Here is a 22,956-nt window from a genome sequence, read left to right as displayed (position 1 = left end):
TACAGGAACCAAGTCCATTATAGCAAAGATAACTATTATTTAACTTTTTAATATATTTTAAATGTTTTCATTAACCTTTAAAATTATTTAAGATATTTTCTACTAAATTCCTTTTCTCTCCCAGGACTGGAAGCAAACATGATAACCTACAGGGTGCTTCAAAAATTCTAGTCCAGTTCAAGCTATTAAAGTTTAAATCTTTACTAAGACTTTTGCAAAGCCCTGTATTTAAAGCTGGAAGAGGCCTTAAAAGTCATCCAAGTACAATGCTTTTTTTTTTTTTAATTTCACCATTCAGGAACCTGCAGCTCAGAAGAGAAGTAACTTGCCCATGTTTACAACGCTAACCAAAACCACGTCCAGATTTTGAATCCAGGTCTTCATACTGCAGGTCTAGTGCGCTAGATAACTATCACATTGCCTTCTTTAAAATAAGCCCCCACAAAACTGAAGATGAACGTTTCATGGCACATAATACTCTGGCACAAAGCAGTTTAATGATTATCTTGCCATACAGGATTTTTCTCCCCTGGTACCCATGCCAGGGCAGTATTTTTACTTCCCTGCCCCAACCCCCTTCTCTCCCAACAATGCCCACCAATCAGATAAAGTCTAATACTTATCAGAGTCCTAGTCACTGGTTTATCTAGGTAAAGTTATGGTCATTACATAATATTAAACAAACAAAGAGCTTTAAATGGTTACACAATACAGTCCTACTGCTAACATAAACAAAACGAAGCATTTACTGTCTGAATCTATCAAGAATCTGAATGGCTTTCAACACCTTGTAGTCGAGAGGGCCAGGCAATCCTCAGTGAACCCCTCCTGTATTCAGATTTGGGCTTGTCCTGTGGTCAAGAACATCAAGGAAAATGGATGGCTTCTGAAGGAACAGAAAAGTGGATGATGATCAGAATGCTATTGCTAGGCCCACATTTCCTTTCTAACCCAGTAGCCGCCTTCAAGGCCACAAAAAAGAAAAAAACCAACAAACTAGGAAGAGGAGAGAATCTACTTTAACAAGTTATAGGCAGGAGCAACCAGTCACTAGGGCTGTAGGTCACCCTTCAACCTGTTACTTGACTTGGTTCCTATATTTAATCTCAATCATCCTTAGTTCTAGAGCAGAGGTGAGGAACTTGTGGCCTAGAGGCCACATGTGGCCATCTAGGCCTTCAAGTGCCACTCTTTGACTGAATCCAAATTTCATTTAACAAACCCCCTTAATAAAAGGATTTTTTCTGTAAAACTTGGACTCAGTCAAAAGGCTGTATGTGACCTCTGGGCCACAGATTCCCCAACCCTGGGGTAAAGGATATGCCTAAGGTCATAGAGTTAAATGTCAAAACTAGGAATGTAGAGTAATCTAGAAATGTGGTTAGATGTTTCTCAAGTAATAAAATTCCAACTTTCACATAATCAACTAAGCTCAGAGCTCCCACCTCTTGTTCATTATATATTATTTTGTCAATAAACTGGAGAAATGATCTTTTTCATAGTAGTTGCTCATCTCTACATACATTAAATCTCTAAATTTCCCAAGATTAAATAGTAAAGTTATTGAAAACATAATTTACTAACAATGAAATCAATAATAATACACAGATAATTATTTATAGGATTTTAGCTGTGAAAACAATCATAGCCATTTATTTCAAAACTATATAACATCAGATGACTTCTGAAAACAGTCTCAAACTATATTTATTTCACTCAGGTCAGGATAACAAATGAGTCTCTTGCAAAGGTAAAGTTACAATAATTTCAAAGAGAAAAATAATATCTGCATCTTCTTTCTGCCCCCTCTAGCTATTTTCCACAAGTGACAAGAATAGTTTCTTCCACTTCTCTCAAACCATGACCCTTAACATTCTTTCTCTCCACATTCACTCCTCATAAAATTATCTCTATGTTTCTTCATCAAATAATAGTTAAAGCAGCTCTCAAGAAAGATGTTTTCCCTCATCCTCTTTCTATCATCTCCTCAGTTTCTCCCAAATCCTCCATATTAACTTTTTTTTCGGTTTTCTCAAAAATTGACAGCCCCAATAGCCAAATCCTAAACATTCCAATTGGCTCTTAAAGACAGAGTAACAATAACAATAGCCTCTGTTGGAAGGGCTTTTGAAACAGGTGTTACACTAATCAGTTTTCTATAGGATTCAAGACCTATAGGCTGCCTAGGGCCCATTTTCAGAGAGATGCCCCAGAGTCACTTGTATGTAGGGCACAGAGATTCCCAAAGTTCACCTGTTCCTGATTTCAACCCAGGCATTTAGCTAGACTCACACTTGTACCTCCCAGAAAGGTAGTTTCACCAAAGGGAACCTAAGGCAAAATTTTTTCAGTCATGGGAGAATATGAAAAACCCGTCAAATAAGACAAGAGTAAGTGACTTCACTTGCCAAAAGGACAATAAAGAGTAAATACAGGGACAATCCTTCCTGAAAGGATTCCATCCTTGTTTAGGATAGTGGTGAACTGAAATGCTATTTCATGCGAAAATGATACACAATGAAGGTACACCAAAGGACACAGAATGAAGGTTACCAAGAGCCCTGGGTCATGGTATCATGAAGTTTACCTAGATCAGCCCCCTCATTTTACAGCAGTGGGAACTGACCATTTACAAGAGGCTGGACATGCTGTTTATACGAGAATCTGACCCTGTCCATCAGCTTAGGGCAAGTCCTGCAAGAGGCACCAGAGACCACACCTCTATTGCTCCAGCTGCTTCCTCCTCCTCCATAGCTTCTCTTCCATCCCCTCCCAGACCAACCTGGTTAAAATGGGAGCTTTGTCCGCTGAGATTTGTTAATCAAGGTAGAGCACGGTATTAGCACAATTCCGGCTCGATTGTCAACTCATCAATTAGAAGCATAGAGTAATAGCAACAGGTAAGCCACAACAAATCCAAATCCCTGGGTGGAAACCCAGGTTCTGCGTATGATCTAGATAGTGCCTTTATCTTACAGAGAGAAAGAAGTGTGGAAAGAGAAAAGAAGAAATGCAGACATGGAGTATTTTTCCACTTGGAATGGTTCATTGTCCCAAAAGCAGCTAGGTGGCAAAGGGGAAAGAGCACTGAACCGGGGGGTGCACAATGGGTAAAGTACCAGGCCTGGAGTCAGGAAGACCCAGTTCAAATTCTGCCTCTGATCCTTACTAGCTGTGTGACCCTGGGCAAGTCACTTCACCTCTGTCTGCCTCAATTTCCCCAGCTGTAAAATGGGGATAATAACAGCACCTCCCAGGGATGTTCTAAGTATCAAATGAGATAATAACTGTAAAATGCTTAGCACAGTATCAGGCACAAACTAAGCATTATATAAACGTTAGCTATTTGTTATTAACTGTTATTGTTGCTGTTCAGTCATTCCCAACTCTTCATGACCCCACGTACCACAGCACTCCAAAACCATCCATGGGGTTTTCTTGGCAAGGAAGCTGGAGGGGTTTGTCATTTCCTTCTGCAGTAGATTAAGGCAAACAGAGGTTAAATGACTTGCCCAGAATCACACAACTGATAAGTGTCTGAGGCCAAATCTGAACTCAGCTCTTCCTAACTCCAGGCTCAGCCCTCTTTCCACTGAGCCATCTAGCTGCCTCCAATTATTATTTTTATTACCAGAGTTCAAATACTGCCTCAAGACACTAATTGCGTCATTGTGGACAGGGGTTACTTAAGCTCTTTCAGTCTCAGCTTCCCCATCTGTAAAGTGGGGATAATATGAGTACCTACCCTGTAGGTTTGTTGTGAGGATTAAAAGAGATAAAATATGTATAGGGTTCTGGGCAAACCTCAGAGTGCTATGTAAAAGCTAGCTAGTATTAATTTACATTTCATGCCATGGAGAGGTTAGGATCTACCGTGGTGGAGATCCAAGATCCATCTAAGGATGCTTAGTACATTAAAAGAGTAGGGAAAAAGGGAGCGAAACACGTGATGCCTTTGAACTTTTAGGAGAATAGAAGCAACATCTTAAACTGTCAAGTGCTTAGATTAAACACAAAATTAGTCCATACGGATACAATTCCAAGTCTCCCCATCTTAAAATCTAAAAAAACTGAAATGAGATCTGCCTACAAAATAATGCAACAAATGTTTTAACAAATATCAAGAGAGGAATTTAGGTTCCTGTAATTTTATTGTTGTAGGCAACTCCCAGATAAAGAAATTCCCTAATGTAGGTAGGCACCTTTTCTTCCATTAGAAGACAGTTGGCTGAGAGCACTAATATTTTAAGTGACATACCCAAGGTCGAAAAGATGTGAGGTGTTGAGAAGTGGCATTTAAAAACAAGATCTTCATGGGAAAAGGATCCACATGGACAAAAATATTTATAGCAGTTCTTTCTGTGGCGGCAAAGAATTGGAAACTGAGAGGATGCTCATCAATTGGGAAATGGCTAAACAAGTTGTGGTATATGAATGTAATGGAATACTATCGTGCTATAAGAAATGATGAACAGGCTGATTTCAGAAAAACCTGGAAAGACTTGTATGGTCTGATGCTGAGTGAAGTGAGCAGAACCAAAAGAACTTGTACACAACAACAGTCACATTGTTGATGACTAATATTGATAAAATTAACCCTTCCAAGAAATACAAGGATCTAAGACATCTCCAAAGGCCTCATGATGGAAAATGCTACCCACATCCAAAGAAAAAACTATGGAGTTTGAATGCAGATCAAAGTATACTATTTGCTATTTTTTTCTTCTGTTGAGTTTTGTTCCTTCTTTCTGATGGTTCCTCCTATTGGTTCCACTTCTTACTTACAACATCACTAAGCTGAAAATATGTTTAATAGGAATGTATATGTATAGCCTATATCAGATTTTGTGCCATCTTGGGGAGGGTGGTGGGGAGGAAGGGGGAGAAAAATTTTAAACTCAAAAGCATATGGAACTGATTGTTGATAAATCAAAATAAATTAATAAAAAAACTAAAAATTAAAAAATAAAAACAAGATCTTCCTGGATCTGAGGCCAAATACGGCAGAATTTATATTTTACAGATCCAAATGAGTGTTGTTCTTGAAAGCGCACATAAAAAGGGGGGGGGGCCACCAGGAAAAAGTGCATGTAGATGTTTATTTCCAGTTTACATTTCACAAGAGAAAATTCAAGCCAATCAGAAGTATTTCTGTGGTATCAACAAATCAGAGACTAGGTCCTATGCTTGGGGAAGACAAGAAAAGGACAGAACCTCTAAAGTCTTTCCAAAAAGGTAGCTCAAAGAAGATACTTAAGAGCGTGTAATATCATCAGTCAAAAATAAAGGTCATTCTCATATTTTTGTCTAACTACTCAGATTAGATAAATAATAAGTTGGCCTGTATATAGTACTTTAAAGATGGCAGAGAGCCTTTCAGGTAATTTCATTTGATCAATCTTGTCTTTTTTTTTTTTTGGTTAGGCAATGGGGGTTAAGTGACTTGCCCAGGGTCACATAGCTAGTAAGTGTTATGTGTCTGACACGGATTTGAACTCAGGTCCTCCTGAATCCAGCGCCGCTGCTCCATCCACTACACCACCTAGCTGCCCCCTCATTTGATCAACTCTTAAGGAGCACTAAAAATCCACAAACATTGATTGAATTATGAAAAAAAAAGATATTACTACACGGCTAAAACAAAAAGCATCCCACCCCTGGGGGATTCTGTAAAATATTAGGCATTTTGGTTGTGGGGGATGTTTAGTTTGGCACAGAAGACAGAACACCAGCTCAGGAGTCAGCAGACCCAGGTTCAAATTCTGTCTCTGATGCTTATTACTCACCTTGTCCTGGGGCAACTCACCTAATCCCTGAGGGCCTTGGTTTCCTCATCAACTAAATGAAGGAATTGTACTATATGGCTTCTGCCAGCCCTTCTAGTTCTTGGGTCTATCATTCTAGTTTCCATCTATGCTTTAGCTAGGAATGTTTGCTATTGCAGGAAAAGAAGGAGGCAGGGGGAACAATGAGCTAAGTCAAACATATCTATCATGACCATAGGGGTGGTGCTGGGGGGTTTGGGAGGGAGGGGGGAGGTAGGGAAGGGGGAGGCAGTTACATCTCATTGGCTGGTAGGGTTATGGGACAATAGTTATTCTAAGGCAACACCAACATTTAAGGCCAACATAGAAACTCGTAGGATTGCTAACAATAGGATTCCATTAAAAGAGCAGAGAATTTTAAAAGTAACAAAGCTTTTGTTGAGATATTTTTTGGTGAATAAAAAAATGCACATAGTTTAAAGATGGACTTTTCAGAGTAGATTAAACTGGACACACTCTTGTATAAGAAACAGGTTTTGCTCAAATTTGTTTGTTTAAAAAAAAACACTGCTTGCCTTTTCTTCTAGTCAATGCTGCATGCAGAAGACTCAACTAACTACACAGGTCCTGGACCAGAGCAAAAGAACAATGGCAGATAAAATTCTTCAAATAAGATACAACAGCCTTTTCTGAATGTATATTGTATTTATGTTCACAGGCTAATTCTAATATTGCACATTCATATTCCAGCCAGTTGTCTCCACCCTTACCTCCACCCTGAGGCCCATCATAATAGTGAAAGGTGCCCAGAATAACTGCTGTGGAAGTACCCTCATACATCATAAAGTTGGTGTGAGGCATGATAATGGATTAATGGATACACCCCAAAGGCTGTTACTGTGTATAATTGTGTTCCAGGGGACATTTCACCCTCAGTGTATTAGACAAGTCATTTTTGTACAAGAAATATACCTTATTAACAAATGTGTTTTAGCATACTATGTTGTTAGAATAGTAAGAAAACTCTGGGTCTGACACAGCCATGTAAGGGATTTTTTTTTTTCCCACACTGCACTTGAGTCTGGTCTCTCGGTTACCTTCCAACAGAGAAAAATAAAGGAGGCTTGCATCTGTTAAATTTTAAATGATCAAGTTGGCTCCCTTTGGTGTCAAAGTGGCCCAATAACAAAATAACTAATTTCAGCTCTATCTTATAGGTTAAGAAGTCAAAGTACCCATCCCCAAAGGTTGCTGCTGTAAAAAGAAGATGGCTAGATTTTATTTATGGTCCATTTTCCCTCTCCCTATACAAATGTAAACAGTTTTAAAATTGGGGCAGTCTGTCTTCTGTTTCAACAAACTAATACAATTTTTCTTAAACAAGAGGGGCTCAAGATTGCCATTTGGGGACAAGGAGAGAGTTTCCATCTCCATTTTCCTTCCTTTCATGAACAGCACTGAACTGATTAATAGGGGCATATGAAGTTTAAACTCTTAATACATTCCAAGGAAGCAGAAAAAAGGGGAAAGCAGCCTTATATAGTACATATAAGTGAAAGTCCTCAAAAATTACATACTTCTTCCCTCTTTCAATGTGTGACTAAACACCAAGAGGGAGACAGAGACGGACAGAGATGAGAGAAAAGAGAAAGAGGAAGGGGGGGGACAGAGAGAGAGGGAGAGAGAGAGAGAGATGGTGGAGAGACAAAGAGACAGAGAGAAAAGTGCCATTTTCAAACCAGCCATTCTTATGACTTCACCCAATAATAAGGGAGGGGAAGTCTGGCTCCCCTCCTCCCCACCAGTAGATTTAACGGCAGGCCTTCTACCCAGGCATGTCACAGTGATTGAAATGTGCAATGTGCTCAAAAAATAAAACTGAAGAAAATCCAATGATTTGGGCTCTCTTATGTGTTTAGTTCAGAAACGTTGAGAAAGTAAAATCAGCTATTAGGTTTAAATCAGACTGGATACTAACCAAGGCTTTCAACTTAAAGACAAATAAGTAAACGCTTCAGTGAATCAAGAGTAGTTCACTCACTTCTAGTATAAGCCTATTAACATTCAGGGTTAGGCTCAAAATACCAAGTGTTAAATATTGCACCACCAGCCAATAAATTATGCAAAAATCTTGTCAAAAGGGTCTCACTGCACAGCTCCTTTGTCCATTAAGCCTCTCAGAGGCTAATTTTTTAGCTCCAGTTATAAAAAAGAAATAGTGTTTACCATCTGAGGTTTCTTACATGCCACTCTGTGATCAGTGGAGTTGTAAGAAATTAAAAAATGTAATCTCAGTATACTTGTCAGGGAAGTTGATTTAAATAAACATCTGAACTTAATGCTGATTACTTGAAGGAATGATGCAAATATTTATTTCTCATAAAATGAGATCGCATGTTGCTCTAACAGGCTGCAAAACAGATCTATCTGGATTATGCAGTGAACATGCAGAGTACCCACACGAGCACACAAGTATGCAAACTTAAGGGGGCACGAAAATAGAGCCCAAGTTTTCTGCACACAGATGGAGGGTTCCTAGCAAACCGGCAACTTAGCCTCCAAAATAAACCAAAATGTATTCTCCCAAGCACTCTTTTTTTCCCCCTGCAGCTAGAGTTGAACAGAATATACAGGAAGTGGGTTGTTCTTTAATTATGCCAACTTTGAAATCAGCAAATACACTTTATCAGTTATGCAAACTAAGAATTTTACAGGTCTGAGATGAAGGGGAAAGTACAATAGACTTCTTTGTTCAAGTCAGGATATGGTTTCTATAGGTTGTAAATATTCAGGGCTTGCTTAAGCATCAGTATGAAGGTCCTATTTTTTAAAAACTGTGTGGCCTCCTCCTTCCAACTTCCAAAAGATTTAGTTATATCATCATGCCTCACGCTATATTCAAACTCTCTGTAATTTGGTGTTTCGGAGAGATTTTGTTTTCCTATTCAGTATTACTCATCTTCCTATGTTTAGTTTGCTGGGGGCTTTTTTCTCCCCCTCTTTCTCAACCTGTCCTTATAATTCACCCCCTTTAATCCTGGGATTAGCCTGGTTACCTTCTCTTTCAAGCACTCAAAGTACAACTGGGACATCAAGTCCAATAAGCCCCCAGTTTTGTGGGGTTTTTTGTACTATTTTTTAACGGGGGGGGGGGAGACCCTAACCCTCTAGAATCACTGCTGGAAAGATTTAAATCTGCTTTTAGAGGCTTACTTTTAACAACCACTAGAAAAAAGAAAAGAAAAGAAAAAGAAAAAAGAAAGGCACTTCCCTTTAAGAAGGATTTTTTTAAACCATTTTCACTGGCCCCAATTTCCACTACTTCTTACCAGATGCAAAACTCCCTTATTTTTCTCATTTGGAAGGTGAGCGGGTGTCTTTACTCAAATGAGGGGGGGGGGAGAAGCACTTACATGGCAATGTCAGACTCAGAGTTTTGTTGCCATACTAACATATGTTCCTAGTACAACAAATCACATTTTAAACAGTACCACTGCCGACATAAAGTGGGGCTCCCAATTGCTGAATCAGCATTTTTAGTCCCGAAGTTTCAGGCAGTTCTAAAACAGCAATAAAGAGAAGGTGGGGGGGCTATAACGCACGTTTACTTGCAAGCATACTTTTGCCAGTTGTTTTTTTTGTGTGTGGTTTTTTTTTGCGGGGGGGATTGTTTGGTACCTCTTACATAAGGTTTGGAACTGGGTTTGTAATAAAAATATGACTTTAAAAATACATTGTAGGGGAAGTACTCTTTTTTTATTACTAAATTTTAGCATTCTTAGATTTCTAACAAATCTCGATGGTGTGAAAGTCACTTGTGGCTCCTCAGAGTTTAAGTTAAAAAAAAAAAAAGTTTGGTCAGCCACTCTACTCCCCCTCAAAATCCAGTTGCCATTTGCATACTCGCCAGCGAGCTCCAGCAGCAGTCAGCAGACCTAGCCAAGAGAGAGAAGCAGGGGGTTTGGAGACGCAATTACCGAAGGCAGCGAATTGCATCAGAAATTTCCTTCTCAAAAACAGTCACACTCTAATCCTGCTCCCACTGTTGGCAGTTAAAAGGGTAACCGAGCCACATCTTTGTGTCTTACCTGCTCCAACTCTAAGTGCAATTAAACTTCTTGAAAAGCTGTCCTGGGAAGATGGAGGGGGATGGGGAGGGGAAGGGGAAGGGGGGAGGTGAGGGTTCTCGACTTTTTGAGCTTCCTTCCAAGAACTCAAATACTAACTGACGTGCGCGCGCCCGCTCACATACACATACACATACACACACACACACACGCATACACAATCCATTCCCCCCCATGTATACATGCGTGTAATACACACGCACACGGTTTGGAATACGCGGCGGTCAAGAAAATAAATACAGATGCAAGAATGTCACCTCCTTCCCTTCCCCCTCCCCTATGCATACACACTGACACACAAATATGTAACACACATTAGCACACGGTACGAAAGAGACAGCCGTCAAGACAATAAATGCAGATGCAAAAACCTCCCCCCCTTAGCCCCTCCCCTTTCCAGGGGAGTGTTGACCAAGGACCGGAATCCCAGTTCCAGGGTAGTGAACAGAAGGGGAGGGAAAAGGACAATTACACCCCCAGTGGCACCCGCCCTCACTCTTCCTTTCTCCATAGCTCCCAGTGCCTCCCAGCCCGGCAAATCTAACCCCCCGCCCCATCCCCCCAGCATCTGCTTTTTTCTTGCTTTTCCCCTTCTTCTTGGAGGAAATGAGGGGTGCCTCACTTATGACAAGCCCGTAGAAGAATGCGAGCAGGCTCAACATTTCCCCCAAGGGGTCAAGAGAAGACTAGTGAGCGGCGCGGCAGGGAAAGGCGGCCGGGAGGCTAGCGGGCGAGCGGGCCATGCCTCGGCCGACTCGCTGCCCAGCCGGGCCAGGCAGGGCTGCGGACCAAGTTAGCCCCGATCTTGACCCCGGGTTGCCGAGGCGCGGCGGGCACCCCACCCCGCGGGCCACCGCGGCTGGGGGGGCAGCCCCCAGCCCCAGCTGCAGCCCCTGCCCCGTGCTTCGCCGCAGTGGGGGGGCTGGCTCCGCGCTCCTCTCCCCGCCCTCCGCGCCGGCTCCGCGGACAAGCGGCAGGCGCAATGGGCTGCCTCCTTCCCCCGGCGACTTCTGCCAGCTCCGGGCCGGAAGGGGATGCAGAAAACAACTTTTCTTGCATTCGCCCCTCCGCACACAGGCACCACCAGCACCCCAACCCTGCAAGAAGAAGGACCCGCGGGTCCCAGGGGCCCCCCCGGGGGGCTTGGCAATCGCCTCCCCAGGCAGTCTGCCTTCCGTGGTTTCTCCACCTTCCCCCTTACCCCCCTCAAAAAAAACTTATGCAGGCTGGGTGAGTGGGGTGAGGTCAAGGAAGGCGGGTCTACCCTGACGGGCCGGGAGCCGCTAGGAACTCCGGCTCGCTCTCTGGGCGTGCATGCATACATGCATGCTTGCATGCCTACCTGCTGTTGGTGCTGTTTGCTGCTGCCTCCTTCCTCAGAGTCGCCCCTGGGCCCCCACCCCGCTCACAACTGGCTCCGGAGGTCCCGGTAGGAGCCTTCGCTCGAGGGTCGGGTGGCAAGCTGAACCGATTCGAGGCAGGAGAAAGAAGGGAAAAAAGGGGGGGAGGGGGCAAGACTGGCACTTTCGGAGCGGGAAGGCAGGACTGGGTACTCCCGTAGTTGCCCAGTCGTTCCGCAGAAGATTCGCACGCCCGTGCACGTAGTCGGCCGTAAAAGGATTTTCAAGAAAACTTATGTGGCTTCGCCTTCGCAATCGCCGCCGCCGGAATCGCCCAGTCTCCTCTCTCTCCTTCTCCCTCTTTCTCTTTCTCTCCTCCTCCCGCCGCTGGAGCTCCTGGGGATAGGGCGGCTGCCGCCGCCGCCGCCGCCGCCGCCGCCTGCGATTTCTCCTCCTCCTCCTCCGAGGACCGGGCTCTGGGGCTCTCACAGAGAGAGGCTCAGCTGACTCTCCAGCTCAAGATCTATCACCCCCTTCCCGGGCTCCCTCACTTCCCCCACCCCCTTTAATGGGCTTTAAACCCGGCCGGCCCCGCCTTCTTCTCCTCCGCCCCCTCCTCCCTGTCCCTCCTTCCCCTCCTCCTCTTCCAACTCCTTCTCCGCCACCTCCTCCTCCCGCTGCTGCTTGCTTGCTTGCTTGCTTGCTTGCCGCTGCTGCTGGTGCTGCTGCTACGATGACCAGACTGCCGGGGAGCGTAGAGGGCTCCCTGCAGCCACCGCTGCAGTCTGGAGCTCTGGGAATCTGTCTGGATGGAGATGAGGAGGAACCAAAAGACAGAGGGGAAGTCTGGTCCTTTTCACCTTTCCACTCGTGGGTTTTGTTTGGGCACTTTTTTCATGACTAGGAAGCTAGCCTTCTCTATAGCATGTGCTAGAGTCATAGATCAGGCACAGAAAGAGACATCGGTTGAAAGGTTAAAAAATAACCAGCTTTTTCTACCAACTCTTTTCTCCCAAGAACCCAAATTTGGAGAGAGAAGCAGCTCTTTTGCTTGCAAGCCTGAGAGAGGCAGGGCCGGAGCATGTGAGCACAGAGGTAAAAAATATGGGGCGTCCTCAGTTAACAAACTTTGTTTTCCAAAACTTTGTAAATCGACTAATTGGAACTGGCCTCCCATAAAAGCAAGATTATATACACTGGTTAGTATCCCAGGTGAATCTATAAAAAGCCTATTTAATTCAGACAGTACCTCAGTGAGAGACTAATAGCTCTAGTGAGTTAAGCTGCACCCAAAGTGGAGGCGATGTCTGGTATGAAAAAAGCCTGGAAAAAGTTCACAGTTCCATCCGACCTTGGGCAAGTCCATTAGGGCCATACGGACATAGCTTTTAAAGATGGAAGAACTCTAGAGATCAGGGGTTCTTATCCTGGGTTAGATTTCAAGAGGTATATGAACCAGAATGGGAAAAAAATTACATCTTTATTTTTGTTAATCTCTACGAAATGTAGCATTTCCTTTAATTATGAATTTAAAAACAACAACAGTAACAACATTCGGAGAAGGGATCTCACCAGACTGACAAAAGGGGCCTTTGCCACAGCTCTAATTAATTGTGATCTCTGATTTCTAATCTACCACTCCTCTAAGCTCACTATGCTGCCACTAACTCATTCTAGGTCTCACTTTCCAGTTGAACATAAATTACGTAAGGATGGGGACTTCTCATTTTTTTTCTTGGTAGCCGCATCACCAGAGCATTTGCTCCATGACAACTTGTAAAAAGGGACATTTGGACCATTACATTTTTAAAATATTTTTGACACCTCTATTACAATAATTAGCTCTTTTTAAATCTAGGACCCTAAGGTCCACTTGATTCCTTCCTCTTCCACTTTACAAAGTTTGTTTTAATTTTTTTTTTTAAACAGAGTTCTGAGTTAAGTCAAAGTTGTTCTGAGTCCCCCATTAGGAAAATTCCCCGACACCTAGTCGGAAGTTGGGATCTCTGCCTGATCTTATATTTATATCTATTTCTAGTTAACTTCAGGCCTCTTTGTGGTGGAGTCAAAATTCAGTTTGGGAACGTTTGAGTAATGAAACAGCAGATTATATTGTAGTGTCTGTGGATAGACAGGAGGGGAAAGAGCTTGCCTTTTCTAGGCATTTCTGTCACTAATGACTGTCCTCTGTATTCTCTGCCATGGCTCACTCCTGTCTTCCCTCTTCAAAGATATACTGAGATTCATCCTCTTGAATCCAAATGCTCAGAATCCCTTCCCCAGGTTCTGAGACAGTTTCTTTCTTTTATATAATGCCTATAGCGTGGCCTAGCCTTTCACACAAAGGCATTGTACAGGCTCTGTTCGCATTCAGTTCCATTTGTACGATCAGAAAGCGTTCTCACCTAGTCAAGGCACCACAGTCAAAATGGAGTGGTTTCAACCACACCCTTACAATAATATTATGAGTTTATACCTCTACAAGAGAAGGTCCCTCTCTAGGTCAACAAGCTGTTTTAAATGGGTGGGGAGAGAAAGGGGGAGACCCATGTGGATTCTTCTTGGATTCTTGACTTGACTCTGGTACTGGCTGTGTATAAATCGGCCTTCTTTCTAAGTTAAGTGTTCACAAGTTGGGGGCAGGCTGTAAAGCTAAATTGCATATTTGTTGGCTTGCATGTACTTAGACTGCCTTTGGTTTCCTCTCTCTGCTGTTGGAAGTTAGCTAGACTAACACTGCCTTAACACTGGCAGATGGTAAAACAAACTTCCTTTCTGCACTCACACATAGCTCTGACATGAATAGAAATGCCCTCGGATGGGAAGGTAGAGCCTTGGAACCAGATCCCTGAACCATTCTGCCTTAAGGATTCCACGTACTGTTCAGTGCATCCCTGAAGGCACTCTGTTGCAAGCCTTGGGAGGGATAGGAAGAGATCCTTGGATGATAGCAATTTAGATGTGTAGAGGGCTTTCATGTCAGCAAAGCCCTTTTTTCCTCATAGCAACACTGAAGTCTATAGCTTGAAGACAAAGGTAAAACTAGGCAGAAACACTAAACTAGAGATTGAGTTGAAGTGCTAGCTTCAGCACTAACGATATGACTAGAAGAATCAAATTACTTCTTTGAACATCCTTTTTCTCATCTGTAGAATGGGGGGGTGAGAACTAGCTAGGGGGCAAGGTGGACAAGATTAAAGATGTAACACTGGAAACCTAGAGGCAGCTGCTGAAAAACTCAGGGGAGTAGGGCCAGAATCAGATTAAAATGTAATTGGGAAATATTTAACAAAATAGAAATATGATAGGACATAGATAATGTTAATTTGTGATTTTCCAATTATTTTTATTATTAATTAATTTATTTTTAGTTTTCAACATTCACTTCCACAAGATTTTGAGTTCCAAATTTTTCTCCCCATCTTGTCCCTCCCCCACCCCACGATGGCATGCATTCTGAATACCCCTTCCCTTAATCTGCCCTCATTTCTATCTCCCATCTCTTCTCCTATCCCCTTCCCCTTCTATTTTCTTGTAGGGCAGGGTTCTATACGCCATTACCTGTATATCTTATTTCCCAGTTGCATGTGAAAACAATTTTTAACATTTGTTTTTAAAACTTTGGGTTCCAAATTTTCTCCCTTCCTCCCTCCCAACCCACCCTCATTGAGAAGGCAAGCAACTCGATACAGGTTATACATGTGTAGTCATGCAAAACACTTCCATAGTAGTCATGTTGTGAAAAACTGACTATATTTCCCTTCATCCTATCCTGCCCCAACCACCACCCCATTTAATTCTATTCTCTCTTTTAACCCTGTCCCTCCTCAGAAGTGGTTTGCTTCTAATTACCCCCTCCCCCAATTTGCCCTCTCCTCTATCATTCCCCCCACCACCACCTCTTATCCCCTTCCCCCCTATTTTCCTGTAGGGTAAGATAGATTTACATGCCCAATTGAGTATGTATGTTATTCCATCCTTAAGCCAAATCCCTTGAGAATAAGATTCACTCATTCCCTCTCACTTTCCCCCACTTTCCCTCCACTGTAAAAGCCTTTTCTTGTCTGTTTCATATGAGATAACTTACCCCATTCTACCTCTCCCTTTCTCCTTCTCCCAGTATAATCCTCTCTTACCCCTTAATTTTATTCTCCAGATATCACCCCTTCATCTTCAACTCACCCTGTGCCCTCTATCTATCTATCTAACAATCTATCTATCTATCCATATAATTTTTTCCCTCCAACTACCCTAATACTGACAGAGGTCTCATGAATTATATAATCTGTGATTTGCTAAATCAGTATGCAGCCCTCTGTTTCTATTTGAGTTTGACATCACTGTACTAGATGACTTCTAAGACCCCTTCCAGCATTGTTGACTGAATTTAAAGCCTGTAGGAGGACAGGAAGCTTTGCAGTCACTTCAGGTTTGATATTAGGTCCCTAGCTCTCCATCCTTCAGTTCTAGAGCCATGCTAAAGCTTCCAACCAGCAAGCTGAACATGTCCAAGCTATGTTCTATGGGGTAGCAAGAGCCACACTATAGAGAGGCCTGAAAAGTCTAGGTTTGAAAGATTACTTATGGTCAAGAAAGGATTCAAATTGTAGTTTTTAAGTGTTTTCACAGTATACTCAAGAATTGACTTTTAGGCCCTGCTGTGCTGCTTAGCAGCTGTGGAAACTTGGACAAGTCTCATTTATGTCTTTCATAAAAATTAAGAGGTTAGATGGCATGATCCCTAAGGCCCCTTCCTGTGTAAACATTCTAAGAACCAGGTTCTAGTCTTCACTCTTCCGTTAGCTAAGTATACAACCTTGGACAAGGCAATTAAAGGCCATGTGCTTTGGTTTCCTTATCTGAAGAATGGGAATACACCTTCCCTACCAATTGCTAAAGTTTGTGGTTAGTATAAAATGAGAAGACCATCCCCTGATTCAACCATCTCCAAGGATCTAGCCAGTATAGGTATTTTGCCATCTGCCTTGCTGCCAGCCCCCTTTTGCTTCCTGCAGAGAACAATATTACTGTCGCTACTGGAAATTACTTGACAATTTGTTGCCGTAAGGTTCTACTCACAATCCCTGCCCAGACCAGAGTTCCCTCCCAGATATCTGTTAGTAGAATATAGGCACCTTGAGGACAGATGAACTCCTTGAAGAACAGCGACTAATTTTTGCCTCTCTTTGTATCCCCAGCACTTAGCACGGTGCCTGGTATATGTTAGGGGCTTAATAAATTTTGTTGACTGTCTCACTTTTCTCTTTGTTCCTAGAAGTACCTGGCACATAGTTGGTTCTTTATAAATATTTGTTCATTGATTAATCAGGACTAAAAGGACCTATAATTTAGTTCTTCCATAATATAGATTGCAACTCCTCCACCCCCACCTCACATGCCTTAGTAGATGGTCCTACTGAATGACTTCAAAAAAAAAAATTCACCCTGAAGCCAACCTAATGGTGAACCCCTCCTAATTTAGCTAGCTTCACATGTTGCCCTCTACTGGCACAATCTTCAATAAGAAGGGTTCCCATTTATATAGTGCTTTCAGGTTGTACAACGTACTTTAAATCTATAATCTCAGTTGTTCCAACAAACAACCCCATGAGATTGATAACTGCAGAAATTCTTAGTCCTGTCTAACTGAGACTCAGAGAAGAGATGAATCCAGCCCAAATTTATATAGCTAGAAAGTCTTAGAGATAGTATTCTTCTGACTCCCAGATCCAACACTTGATCTACTACACCACACTGGTCACTTTCCAGCCTTGATGAGGCACTGGAGAAGGATGCTGATGGGCATGATAACAGAGTTTATGATAGACAACAGTGAGATGCTGAATCTGAAGTCAGAGTGCATGAGCTTCAATTCAAACTCTGCTACTTACTTCTGGGTAGCCTTGGACAAGTCACTTAGCTTCTTTGGTGCTCATTTTCCTCGTCCACAGAATGAGAGGGTCAGCATGAGCCTAGAGGACCAGTGATGAATGCTACCCACCTCCTGACAGTGGGGTGATTGACTCAGTGTGTAGAATGAAATCCACATTTCAGATGTGGCCAGTGAAGGAAGTTTCTTTGCCTGACTGTATATGCTTTTTACCAGGGTTTTGTTTTTCTTTTCTTCTTTCTAGAGGAAGGAGAAATAAATGCTTGCTAATTCAAAAAAAGAAAAGAAAATGAGATGGAGAGAGAGAGAAGATCGGACGGTGATTCAGCTCCAAAGCCAGTAATATGTGTCTAGAAGTAAAATATACAGTCCAAATGCAAGGCATTTCATGAATCTACTAATGCCCAAGCCTGGTTGCATAAATCCTAACATGAAGACATGGCAGTAGCTCTGAACCTCTCTTTTTCTGTCTTGATGGTGGAAATCAAGTATCTCCCAGCTTAGGCTGCCATACTTCGAGAAGCTGCACTCTTAAAACTCTGGCATAAAACTAGATCTGCTGGTTTTTGCCCTACTAGCTGTCTTCCAAAAGGCTCCCTTTATGAAAAGCTTCTACGGAGGGACAGCAGAGAGCTACACACCTCTCCCCTACTCCCCATCCCCAGTCTACTACTCCACCCTACCTTTGGGTCCAGTGTATCCCCAGACAGCCACCTAGTGGAAGGGGAAGGAACTACAGAGACTCCTTAGCATATCTCAAGTTTTCTAAGACACTTTAGTTTCCTAAGATAATAGATTTGAAACTGGAAGGAACCGTTAAGGTTGGTTATCTAATCCAACATTTGTTTTACAGATGAGGAAACTGAGGATCAGAGAAGGGAAGAGACTTGGAGGTCACAAAGTGAGAGTTAGGATTTGAATCCAGGTCCTTTGACTCTAAATCCAGCACTCTTTCCCGTAAACTATTACTGAATAATGTCAGAAGACTGTAGCCCCAAAGAGTGACTTTCTCACTCTGCAAAGCTCCTACTTTTTTCCCAGATGGGAGGCGATGGAAGAGAAATGAGAGAAAAGCTAGCCTTCTTCCTGCAAAAACCCTTGTGAGAAGGGAGAAAAACCCTCTTGTTGTAAAAAATAGCTTACAAACAGAATATGGCTTTGGAACTATGATCCTGGAATTGACCTGTTAACTCTTTCACTCTGTCTGGCCCTGACATTGGATAGTTCTGTTTCTAAAATAATCAAAGCACCTGTCAGCCATTTTTTACTTTTTTTTTTTTTAAACTTTCTATTCTGTTAACTTAGAGACAGCTTTGTGTTTTGGATAGAGGGCCTGCCTTGGGGTTAGGGAAGCCTGGGTTCCTTGGAGACCTGCTTCTGACTCATGTTAACTATGTGAACAAATCAGATTCTCCATGGCCAAGGCAACTCTCTAAATAATCACTCAATAAACATATTTATTAAATATCTATTATGTGTGCTAGCACTGGGCTGGAGCAGAAGATACAAAGGCAAAAATTAAATATCCCCTGCCCTCAGGGAGCTTACATTCATTAGGGACACTCTAAATTGTAAATCAGTTATCATTCATCTGCATCAGTAATGAGAGTTTCCATACTGATTATTCTCTATCTCAATAAAATCCCTTGCTCAGACTAAAAATTTCAAACAACAGCATGGCACTAGAATCTAATAAATTTTATTTGTGGATCTATTTCCAACAAAAGAGACAGATGGAGTATGGTTTGTAAGCCAGGAAGACCTCGGGTCAGATCCTGCCTCTAACACATACTGGTTCAGTGATCCTCAAAAGTCGCTTTAACCTCTCAGAGTTCTAGGCAACGCTCTAAGAGTGAAAATTTCAGAGACAACGTAGACCTGGATCAATAGTGAGTGTTTCCTCACTCAAGAGTCCCTTAGACCAATGAAATCACAAGTCCAATAACCATCTTATTTCCATATTTCGCAGCCTTTAAAACTAAAGATATAGAAGAATCCAAAATAAGTAACTAAGGTGATTCAATCTCACAGTTGCAATTATTTAGAGGCATTTATTGAGCTAGCAAAGATTTTACCTGAGCATCATTCCAGCGAGAGCCTTGCTTGAGCTAGCCTCCATGCCAATTGTCACTTTGCCAATTGTTGCTCCAAAGAATCTGCTTAAAAGTTCATTTTTAAGTTGTTACACCGGTACATTCTTTAGTTGGTCAGCACACAAAGCCTGGGAGAGTGAATCTGCCTGTCCTCAGAGTGACATTTTGCAGAAAATACAACCCGCCCTCGAGCCAAATCTGCTAATGGATGCCTCAAACACTACTCAGGACAATGAAAAACAAAGTCCGTTTGGAGAGCAGTTGAGCGAATGTTTGTGCTCATTATATCAAACAATGCTTCTGCTGGCCAAGTATGGATAATTTTAATTGCTTGGTGGTGGATTTATTTATCATAAATGTGCAAGGACAATGGCTTGTTCCTTTTTATAAGTAAAGATACATTGAAAAGAAGTGTTTGCTGTGTTATCATGCTTTAATTGTTTTCGCCCTGACAATATGTGTATATACATACATATATACATATACATATGTATACATGTGTAGATACATACATATATGTGTCTGTGTGCACACAGGAATCAAATGTGTATGCAGATGAATGAATGAGCTTTTCTTGAGCTCCTACTATGTTCCAGGGGTTCTAGAGCTAGAAATACAAAGATGAGAAAATCACTGCCCTCAAGGAGATTAATATCCTAATGGGGAAACCAGTGGTGTCCCCAGAGAAAAGAATTTTGGTCTGTGAGTCATAGGAATGACCAATAAAGTCATGAGGCAGTCCATTATCACCTCCATTTTGGAAGGAATGGAAGTATTACTTTGATTACTTACCCAGACGCAAGAGGTAGAAGGAGGCTACACATTTGAAAGGTTTGCACACTATGTTATGGATGCCAGCAAGATATCCAAGGGTGATGGATGGTCCGGGGTGGGTCGGGTGGGTTGGCACTCACTCCTTTATCAGTGAGTAGGACAGATGGCTCAGCCCCATTGCAAAGTTCCAAAACTAAGTGGATTAACTCTTCCAGGCATAGTTTCTGGAGGTACAGCCCTGGGAGGTTACAGTTCCAGGTGGAGAGAGGCAGGACAGATGGCAAGATGTCCTCGGTGGACAAATAGACACACGCATGCAGTAACATCTCATTTATCCAGTGTCAGGGAACAAGCTGTTCTCCATAATAATAACTGGCATTTATTCAGCACTTTAAGGCTTGCAAAGCACTTTACATACATTATCTTCTTTGGTGAGGTAAGCACCACAGCTATTGTTATCTCTCTTTTACATATGAGCAAACATACTCTGAGGGGTTAAGTGATTTGTCAAAGGTCACATTGAAGGTGAACTTCCAGCCCTCTTTCCATTTCTAACTCCACATAATGAATTTTCCAATTAATTGATGGTTGCTCCTCTAGGTAGCAAAGCTTTTTAAGTTTATTTTTATTTTTAACCATTTCTAATGGTTTACTTTTCAATATCCAGAAGTCACAAAGCTTTGGGCTGAGTGGTGGAAAAAAGTCAAAGGCCACAAAATCCAAAGTCTAACTCATTCGGCCCAGGTCCTACAAGTTGTCGTGTTGCCTTTTGATAATAGGCTGTCTAGCGCTGGAGCCTGCATTTCCCTCTTATCAGAACTTTTAAAAGAGTTTATTTTTATGGACCAAATACGAAAAATGATTATAAGACGATGCCATTGATTTGGCTTTTTTTCCTCTTTTTATAAACATATCCAAACTTATAACCTCAGAGGATTTAAAGGAGCATAGTAGATTGAAATGAGCTCTGGGTACAGAGAGGCACAGGAGCTGGGTTCGAATCCCACCTCTGATGAGTACCACTAGTATGACATTGTACAAATGATTTAATCTCCCTAGATCTCAGTTTCTTTATCTGCAAAATGAAGGGGTAAGACTAGATGGCTTTTAAGATATCTACTTGTGCCAGATGGATAATTCTAGAAGAGGAAGGGATGTTAGAGATCATGTAGTCCAATTCTTTAATTTTACAGATAAGGAAACCGAGGCTCAGAGAGTTTAAATTACCAGTCCATAGTCATATAGCTAATATGTGTTGGGGACAGGACACCAATCCAAGCCAGTCTCGTTCCAAGCTCGTCACTTTATTAATTTTGCCCTGCTGTCCCTTAGAGCTAGTTTACAAGCCACATAAGAAAATCAGCCTCATTACTTCATAATCATAGGACACTTTCCCTTTCCCACCTTTTTCTTTCTCCTTCTCTGCTTTTTCACTACTCCCTCTACATCCTTCTTCTGCTACTCACCCTCAGAATACAGCTGTGCTAATTCTGACCTGGAACTGAGACCATAGGGAAAGAGACTGTGGGGTCATATGGAGACTGGGAGACCCTGGGAACCCTTATCCAGAACTTGTATGGAAGTAAATTGGCTGAAGTAGTAAGTTTGCACAGCTGGAGACTGCATGTCATAAGTGCCGCAAAAGTCATAAATGGGTGTGATTAGCTGGGCACCATAAAAGTAAATCATCAGAAACTGAATTGTACACACACACACACACACACACACACTCACACACACTTACGGGGCTCATCTGCCTGTTGCTGGGTAAGACCAAGTGAGTGGCTCTGTGAGTAGAGCCAACTATACTGCCCTGATTCTGGACTCTGAGTGTATTATGAAGTCCAGGGAAAGACTTCTTAAAGGTTGTCCAAAAGCAGTTAAGTGGTGTTTAAATATGGAGTTAATTCTGATTACAAAGATCATCCTGCAGTATCATTTGATACCTGTGATTGCGGGTATGTATATCAATAGAAGACCTGGCTCTTCGGTGTTTGTGTTAGAATTTGCAGAGTAGAATATCGAGTAGGCATTGAATATCAAGTGAATGAGAGGAATAGGGAGAGTAGCAGGTTAGATTTAGCAATGACTAAGTCAATCTTGATCCTGGAGAGCACGTGTTAGATAGAATATACTTCTTTCCTTCTAACAGAGAGCTGAGGGAACATAGGAGCAGAATATAGTATACACTGACACAGGAAGTTACTATATTGTTGGATTTTTCACTTAACTCTTTTACTTTCTTACAAAGGAGAGTCTTATGGCGGGGATGGGAAGGATATTTTTGGAAACAATTACGTAAAAACAAAAATCAACTCTGAAACATTTATTTTGAAAAATTAGTAAGTTTGGACAGCTAGGTGGTGCAGTGGATAGAGCACTGGCCCTGAAATCAGGAGGACCTGAGTTCAAATCCGACCTCAGACCAAACACTTGACACTTACTAGCTGTGTGATCCTGGGCAAGTCACTTAACCCCAATTGCCTAAAAAAAAAAAAATTAGTAAGTAGATATGTAAATAAGTAAGGGTAGGTTTGCATATGCAGGCCCAGAAGTGACTCTGGATTCAGGAGTGAGTGAGAAAGTGTTAGTCCAAATGAGAGGTACAGTAGCTTAATTTTTGGTGGGATAGAGAGGTGTAGGAACCAGGAAGAAGAGGCTGATGTACCCTGCCGATGAATCAGCTCCAGCGACTGCAGTTTTGGGATTCAGCACGATGTCTGACATATTGTAGGCACTTAATAAAGATTGATTGATTGATTGATCAGGACCCACCTAGAGGCAGTTATTTGGTACAATGGATAGAGCACTGGGCCTGGATTATTGAAGGCCTGAGTTCAAATCCTGCCTCAGATACTTCCTAGCTGTGTGACCCTGGATAAGTTACTTAACCTCTGCCTGCTTTGGTTTGTTGTTGTTGAATCCTTTCAGTCACGTCCAACTATCCCTGATCCCATTTGGAGTCCT

The 22,956-nt window shown here is 42.2% G+C and overlaps 1 protein-coding gene across 1 annotated transcript in view; it reads right to left on the bottom strand.

Annotated features, from left to right (window-relative positions):
• GRB10 (growth factor receptor bound protein 10) overlaps window positions 1-11,748 on the bottom strand; it is a 294,569-nt gene extending 282,821 nt beyond the window's left edge. The window contains exon 1 of the mRNA XM_027837264.1: window positions 11,235-11,748. The gene's annotated coding sequence lies outside the window, so the exon portion shown is untranslated. The remainder of the gene's footprint in view (window positions 1-11,234) is intronic.
• Between the last annotated feature and the right edge of the window lie 11,208 nt (window positions 11,749-22,956).

The sequence above is a fragment of the Vombatus ursinus genome, unplaced genomic scaffold (assembly GCF_900497805.2).
Source record: "Vombatus ursinus unplaced genomic scaffold, bare-nosed wombat genome assembly UNPS02014820.1, whole genome shotgun sequence".
In the NCBI taxonomy this organism is placed as follows: Eukaryota; Metazoa; Chordata; class Mammalia; order Diprotodontia; family Vombatidae; genus Vombatus; species Vombatus ursinus.
The sequence above is the reverse complement of the archived record's forward strand: the minus strand, read 5'-3'. Positions and strand labels throughout refer to the sequence as shown.